Genomic DNA, 8,561 nt, shown 5'->3' on the forward strand with positions numbered 1-8,561 from the left:
ACGGGCGTGGAAAGAGCGAAAGAGCGAGAGAAAAAAAAACAAAGGAGACGAAGCGACCGAACAGAGGTGCGGCAGTACATGTTCGTTACATTAGCCCACAGCGGCACATTTTGGGGTTGGCGTCGGACCCAACGATGTAGATCGGGGTTCGTTCGAGATAGCGCGTCCGAGACCGTGTTGCAAAAGGGTGAAGAAAAGCTGCGCTCTGCCCGTATGATGACCGGACCCGGGGCCAATTTCCCCCGCATCACGGATGTTTGTCACGCGGGTGGACACGCGCTCGAAGGGTGGTAGTGGGCGGTGTCCGCATGTCCGCCCTGCCGGTGGACTAGGATTTATGGTTCGGTCTGACTTTCTGCCCGTACATGGCCTCCATGTGCTCCAAAGCTTCCTACTCCATGAGCGAATGCTAATGCTGATCGTCGTCCTCGCTTGGAGTTTGTCGTGCGGGTTGCCTCGATTCGGGCGTTCGCCCGTGCATGGGCTTGGTTCGCGTAGGCTCGACACCGGCGGCTGGGACACCCACCCGAGAAGCCCAGAAGTTTTCGGTTGTTAGCCGTCAGCTTAAAGTGCGGTTGTTTTTTGTGCGTCCGAAACAAATCCTTACGAGGCGACAATTTGAGAGGCGAATTGCCTTTGCCACTCGGCCGGGGCCCAACTGCTAGCCAGTTACGGGAACGACAGATCGATGGATTTTGGGAGATTTAAGTTTGTGCCTGCGTGAACAAATAGATGCCACCACTGACGTTACCACGAAAACTCGTTAGTTTGAGAGGGTGGAAATTTTTATTTCCGCTTGCTGCGAGCTCGTAATGATCGTAGAATTTATTAGCCGATCGTTGAGCCGATAGCAACGAAAGCATCATTTGAGAGCGAACCAGCGGGAGAGAGAGAGAGAATGAGAAAAAGAAAATTGCAGCGATTGCGATGAGTTGGCGTTAATAAAACTTTACTCATTATGGAAATCATTGGAAGCGCACGATGGCACACCGAGTTGGCGAAAACCACGGCTGCCACAGTGACAACGCAAATACTTTCCTTGTCTGGTGGTTCTCCTCTCTGCTGGGAAAATTTTCTGCATGCCACTGCATGAGTTGGAAAAAGTATCAAGTTTGTGGAACGGAGTTACTGAAAAGAGCGTTGGAGGAAGCTAGGGCATGGAAACCACCAAGCCGAAGGGGATAGTCAATGTTCAATAATCAATTAAAAATTTGCTGGATGTTGTTTGCCGAAAACAGAACTATATTTTATCTTTCCTCAAAAACAATGAATTATTCGTGGCGCTTAATGGAATGCAAAGCAACTTTTTCGCCGTTGCCGGCGATTTGCTGGCAGGAAAAATCCACTGTAAAAGGGGGATTTAAAATAAATGAAGTCTCATTCATTGCGCCGTCGACAGAGGAGTTGTCCACTGTCCAATTCCTGTCGAATAATCGAAAAGCAATTAACTTGGCGAACGCGTCACAAAGCCTTCGAGCACAGTGTTGCTCAGCGCTCTCGATAGAAAAAAGATCGCGAAACATATTTGAACTTTATCGCCATCGAATGATAAATGTTCGTGGGCAGCCAAAAAGGCGCCACCATTAGGAATATTTAATTACCCCAATGAGTGGGCACTTTCACCGATTGATTATGTAAAATTTGCCCAGATCGGTTGCTTCGCCGGATGGCCCAGCAGCGACGATGCGCGGTTTCCGCATTCGCTCGGTTCCGTGCGCTGTTACTGCTTCCCTACTTTCCTACGCGGATTTGAATAGATAATAGAGAACGCTGAAAAGCAAAGTAGTGAAACAACTTAGCAACTAATTAAAAAGTGTTTTAACTTTTCCTCTGGCCCACGGCAACGGAGTGGAATGATCGGAATGGAACTGGCCACCAGTGACCAGCAAATTGGGAAAAAGACCAACAAAGTGCTTCCGGGGGGTGGGGAAAACGTAAAAGTAACACTTGGATGGAACCTTGGTACAGTTCTGCATGGCAGGTGGACTACAGCAATTGCAATGAATGTGGTTAGTACTGTGGATGGGTACTGGGTAGAAGAGCCGGATAGTTGGTTCTACGGGAGGGAAACAGTGATTGAAAAGATGATATGCTGTTTGATTTTTCCCGACTTGGTGATGTAAGCGAAGAAGTGGAAGATTTATACTACACATTGAAATGCGATGCAGTGATAAACTTTCAAAATGGAATTTACTTTCTGTGCACCGCAAGATGGTATTGGTCATTCGATTCATCCCTGTTAAGCGGCCACTTTGAATTGTTGATGGAAACAAAAACGTTGAAAGCGCAACGTGAAATGATTGGACGATTATTCATTCTTGGAAATGAAAGAAAACACGAAACGTTATCATCGCTTTCTTTAGCCAATTGATTTTGGAATGAGACGCTTAAAGGTCTTTTGCAGAAGTGTAAAAAAATATCTCTGACGCGTAATCAGAGCGTTTGCGAGCACAAGACGAGACAGAAATAAAAATAATGCAAACGGGTAAATAAAAACTACTTCACCATGAAACTTTTATGAATTACTGGCGTCAGTGAGAATGAGGAAGAACTAGAAGAAACGTGTCCGAAGAATAGTCCACCTGGAATGGACTCGGACGGTGCATTATTCATTTCATTGTAATAAATTAAAAATAGAAAACACAGTAGCAGCGAGGAAGCAGACGTAAAATAGCGTAAGCAAATAGCCAAACGAAAAAATAGCCAGCACTTCTTCACTTACGAATGGCAAAATCTCTATCGTGAGATGAGCGAACGAAATCACGAACATATAAATGGAACGGCGAAGGAAGAAGGAAGAAGATAGCCGCCAGTTGTCTGGAAAAAAAAGAAAGCGGATATGAAAAAAAAACTGAATTCCTTCCATTTGAGCTCCGTATTTTCAGCTCTCTTCAAGAATCGCAATCCATCCCTCAATGGCGAGGTTTTCCCGACATTTCCCACCCGGAATTCGGGTCGCCGCCACGAGCGCGGATGCGAAACCCGCAGAGATATTCTGGACGCGGCATGCGGCACCACATTAAACGTTCATCAAAAATCTTCTCCCACTGGGGCGACCGGCGGAATTTGAAATGAGTCTCGTGTAGAAACACCGGTCCCGGTCCGCGCTCGAATGACTTTGCACAGTTCGTAAAAGGCAGCCATTGGATGTGTGCGCGGCTGGTTGCGGTTGAATGGGGGTGGTGGGAAAGCCGTTGACTTGGGGGTTCGCTTGAGACCCGGCGGCAGACACTAAGCCGGTGGGTAACCGAAGGATGGCGTATATCGAATACCGACGGGAGTTACCGGGAACACTCTCCCAGCCCCGGGCGGACGTGACGTGTGCGAGATTTAAGTCGGGACTTCCTGGCCACCGGAGAAGGTGTTGGATCAGCACATGGCAATGGCAGCCCGGGCGGGATCCGTTATTATTATCGTCTACGTGTCGTTTTTCCTTCCGCTCGTGTGGCCCTTGTCGGAAACGGAGGACCTCGGCGTTGCCACCGGCAACGGGGCCTTCGTCGCGGCTCCGTTTTGGATTTTAGTGGAATAAATTTAGATGAATTTAAATATTTTATCTTCATCGCAATTTAATCTCAAATGGAAATCTGCGGGAATGAAGGTATGAATTATTCAATCTTACCGTCGTGCTCATTAAGTTGTCCTTTGGGTGAGCGCGCGCGAACGGAGGCCCAGCTCAAGGAAGCAAAAAGGAACGAAAAGAAAGCACACACAAAAAAAGACTCCGTCGGTGACGAGGCTGAACGGGTTGACGGGCGACGGCGATGCATCGAGATCCGAGGAAAAGGGTGGTTGTACAGAGCGAGAGAGAGCGAGAGAGAGAAAAATGACACCGAAAATGGGATAAAAAATCCCATCCCTCATTCATGGTAGCCGTGTCCGTGACACGACCCCAACCACGGTCAGGTGTGAACGGATGCTCGACTGAAGGATTTCGCTCGTCACGGACGATGGGACGGCACACCGAGATGCAGGATGGCGTCGAAAATGGTCCCACGGGATGGTTACAGCCATCGCAATCAAGCGAGAAGGGCGAGCTTTTCCCACTTCCATCACGCCAGATCCACGCTGCAAGCAGACAGGACATTGTGATGCAATTTATGTGTCCTTCGAGGCACTTCCCTTTTCTGACCAGGCCAGGGCAAAACTCCGCGTACTGGCAGGTAAGGAGAAAACAAAAGGGCCACACAGGAAACGGGGAAACAACGTCATCAACACACATGGGAACCTTTATTGTGCCGGTGGTGGGCCCTTCTCTCCCATGTGGACGCGATGGACACGCTCTAATGCGCTACCGGGTCGGGTGGAATTTTCTCCGCTTACCGTCGGATTATTGGGTGGATTATTGTTTAGCTTACCGGTAAGAAAATATTGCACCGCGGTGGGCGATGAGAGTGGGCGGATGGAAGGAGAAAAGGGAGAAAATCGAAGTCACAAACAAAAGCCGGAAACGGCATAAAGTGTCAGCTTAATTTCAACCCGGCAGCGTTTAATCCTTTGGTTTATGTTTGCCCACCACCGCGTGGCCGCCCGGTGTTTCGAATCGGAATTCTGCTTATTTGTGCTTTCGCTCCGGTCGGAGAAAATCTGATTACTCGGTCGGCGAAGAAGAGGTTGAGGTAATTGGAAAATGAGCGTGGAAAAAAAAGAGCGCGAAAAAAATAAAACCCGAAGAAAGGCTTTGGATGAATTATTCAATACCGGAGCGGACGTTCAATTATTTTCCACTCGTGGGGCACAGATTGTTGTCGTTTTTTGGTGCTATTGGAGTCCGGCCCTTTTCGCCGGTGGGTGGTTTCTCCGTTGGCTATCGGATCGCGAGAAGAAAGGGCATTCGCAAAACTTCCCCGAATAAATTCTCAACGTACGCCCGCAAATGATAATTGCACAGCAAAGAGCAGCCGGTCGGTAGCGCTTCTTTGCTGTCGCGCTAAAAACACACCCTCCGGCGGACGTCATGATCCTCGATCGAAAGGATCGAAATGGGTGGGTGTGATTTGAATGTTTGAATTTGTAATTGTTTTGGGTGGCAAATCGAACAGGAATATGCACAACCGGATATGCCATATACCGTTCCCGTGGTGATTGGGAGACTTGTTTTACGATCGTTTCGTGATTCGACGGATGGATGGTTTAGTGTCGAAGTTTTGCGTTTGACTTATGTGCGGAACAGCTCGGTAACGATTGAAACTTTTCTGAGACCTTTGTGGGCTTTGCGGTCTCGATCTAGCGAAGCTTGCTAGAAAGCGGTAGCACAAACAGAGAAAAAAACAAATCGAGGCCGGAAAGAAAACGGTTCCACACAAAATGAAGAGTGATGGGCGATAAAATGTGGTTGGGTTTTATTTTCACGCACGATCATGAACCACAATGGGAAGACGGATCACTCTATCGTGAACGCATAAATTACAGTTTTGCAAGCATCGTTAGCGATGTCGGGTAGACATCGACGACGCTGCGCGAATGCTCCCATTTGCCCACGAAACGGTCAGAAAAGATACATTCATTTTAATTTTCCTCGTTGATCCCGAAAGTTGACTTTATCGCCGCACTGTTCGTAAAAATCCAAAGTTGCTGAAAGTATAATGTCGGTGGACAACCAGACCTTCTCGTCTCTTTGGACCCTTCTCCTGGGCAAAGTTCAAGGTTAAACAAAGGGGGCCCGAGCAAAATTAGTAGTTTTGGGAGGAGGTGGGTGTGGCGTAAAATCTTCCCACAAAGGCTGGGTCCGACAGTCGAGGGCTTGGTAGGGAAAAAAAGCAAGAGGCACGAACGAAACTTTAATCGTTAAATATTAAACCGTAAGGTTGGTAAACAGTGCGTTCCTTGCGTTCCATCCCGCCCTGTTTGAAGGCACTGCCGTGTGTCTTTGGAAACTTTTTCACCGCCAACCAATACCGATGCTGCTGTCGGTGTAAAAACTCCCGACACAGCCGCCTTCACGCTGCCGGTTGCATTCGTGACACGGTGCACACGTTGGCCGTAGGAGTGGGACAAAGTTTCGTTCCCAACCCGAGATTTCAGGGCAGGGCGACCGAGAAAAGGGGGGCAAAAAATCGGACGCTTTTCGGAAACAGCACGGTGGAAAATGGAAAGGAAACAAGGCAATCGGTGGAAGGGTAGAAAATCCAAGATTTTCCGTTTTCGAGTTAAATCAGTTTGTTTTACGAGTATTGGCAAATCGCATGTCGCACGGTTGTTACGTCGTCGTTACACTGGCAGCGGCTGCACAACATGGCGAACATGGCGGCATGTGGAAGAGTGCGGCGAATTCGTCCTTTTTTCCCTTTCTGCCGTCACCATCGTAAAGCCACAGTGCTGTAGTGGTTTTCCCTTTCCCTTGCTCCGTGCGCCCCGATTCCAATTGGCCCTTGACGCCGTGGAACTCGAATCGAATCGAGACTCTACCGCGAACTGGCACGTTGTTGTTTTTGTGGTGTGATATGTTTAGCGTAAACAGGACAAAAAATGGCGCCCACGTCATCAGATCGTTAGGGAGGTGGAATTTGGCGCGCACCTGGCCACCCGGGAACACGGACCTAAGGAGCTTTCGCATCGTTCCGTTCGATTTCGCATCCACTATTTACATTTCATGTTTCGGGTTGTTTATACATTATTTTCGCTCTCTAATTCTCTCTCTCTCTCCCAGCTTAGCTCACCGTTAAAATCATCATTCTGCTGACCCCGAGGACGCGGTGTTGGCCACCAGATGATGCGAGGTCCTTCGCCAGGGCGGATTGATCCTGTTTGTAGTGGGAATTATTTTTAAATTGTGTTTACCAAATGGCTCAAGCGCGTGTAAATCTGGCTCGGTCCGAAGAAACCAACGCGCCATTTCGCCAGGCGAGAACGGAGATTGCGTTGCCAACTTTTCGCCCAATCCGTGCGAGCAGATAATGCGGTAGAAAAAAACAGCAAGAAACAAGAACAAAAAAAAAACACTCCTGTAAACGGCCACAACGTGAGCGAGCCACGCCGGTAAAGGGAGGGTTTTAAGTAGGATATAATTTACCTTTCAGAATTGAGAAGAAAAAAAAAAGCACAAGAAAAAACACTTTCACCCGCGAACCGGCAGCTCGGAATCCATTAAGAATGGTTCAGCAAACATAATCTCGCCGCGAATATATTCCATCCAGGCCCGAGGTGGTGGACAGGGCCCCAACTCTCGGTAAGGTAAACGAGAGCGGAGGGGTTATTTTTATCCACCCGAATTTACGGGTGACCTTTTACGTGGGAGAACGAGAAATTTCCTCCCCAATGCCTTAAGCCTTCCCGCCCGAGCCGACCGGTTGTTTCCGGTGCGGAAGTGCGAACCCCTCGGCGAACCTCCACTACACGCTTCCGCTAAATGCGTCCACGGCTTTGCCTTTACCAGCGAGGGTGAAAACTAAATGAGCTGAATATGACAGTCGGTGCGCGCCGGAAGCCGCGTTTGCGAAAGCGGTCAAATCGTCCGAAAGCGCCACGGTCAAGTGACTCTTCGCGATGGCCGCGCGGGATCAAGGGAATCCCCGGGCCGGTTTCCGTTTCGGTTGTGTTTCAATCTCATTAGGGCGGACGATCGGCCTTCGAGAGTGGGAGCTGTATTCGGAAGGAAGGGATTAACTTTTAGCGCCCGAACGGCGTGAAGTGATCCTTGCCGGTGAGTTTATGAATTATGCATTAGCCACCCGGTGGAATGAAAGATGGACGGCGAGCCCGGTTGAATTTTGAACCGAAAGATAGCCGTTTACTTGAAATAATAATGATCGTTGGGCGTGGTACGGTGCGAGCGCTCGCAATTAAACCGAATTTTGTTTAATGTTACGAGACCCACTGGTTCGGGCGTTATTAGGGGCATTTATCAAGATAGCTGATGAAGCCATACATTTTGGCTAATTGCTGAAGGTTCGGGTATGATGATTTTCGTTTCTACAAACTGCCCGCCGCGGAGAGCGACATTCAATTTAAACACAGCAACACGCAAGAGATAATGTAAAAGGCAGCACGTCAGCAATAAAGATGCACTGAGAATGGCCCCTTTTATCCGGTGATTGGAAAGGACGAGCTCAAGCTCCAATGATTGATAATGGACGGCACGCGTCGAATGCACATGCACACGGGTCCGATTCGATCGGTCTAGTTATACCGATCGCGTTCAGCAGCATCGCAGCAAGCGCCCATCCACGGCCAAGGTACGCGTGCACGCAAAAGCGGGTCGCTTTCACCATTATATGGTCTTATTTTCTTTTCAACCCGAGCGGACGTGCGTGCGCTGCGAGTACCACACTCCATTAGCCCCCGGACGGTAGGGTCACTGTTGCACCAAACGTGCGCCGGCATGGCATTGTGGCGTATCAGTTATCGCGACGGGCCATGATTCCGCCACGGTGACATCCGATGGCGATGGAGGCGCCTGGTAGCCCGTAGCGCATGGTGACCTACCACAACGAGGAGGCGAGTGCGTCGTTCTGTGGCAGGTCAGCGCAACGGCCGATATGAGGTTCGGTTTCGTTCGTTCCGCCCGATAGTGGGTAATTAAAATGACAATCAATTATGGTAATGTCCGTGTAAGTGATGTG

Source organism: Anopheles nili, chromosome 2 (assembly GCF_943737925.1).
Source record: "Anopheles nili chromosome 2, idAnoNiliSN_F5_01, whole genome shotgun sequence".
NCBI lineage: Eukaryota > Metazoa > Arthropoda > Insecta > Diptera > Culicidae > Anopheles > Anopheles nili.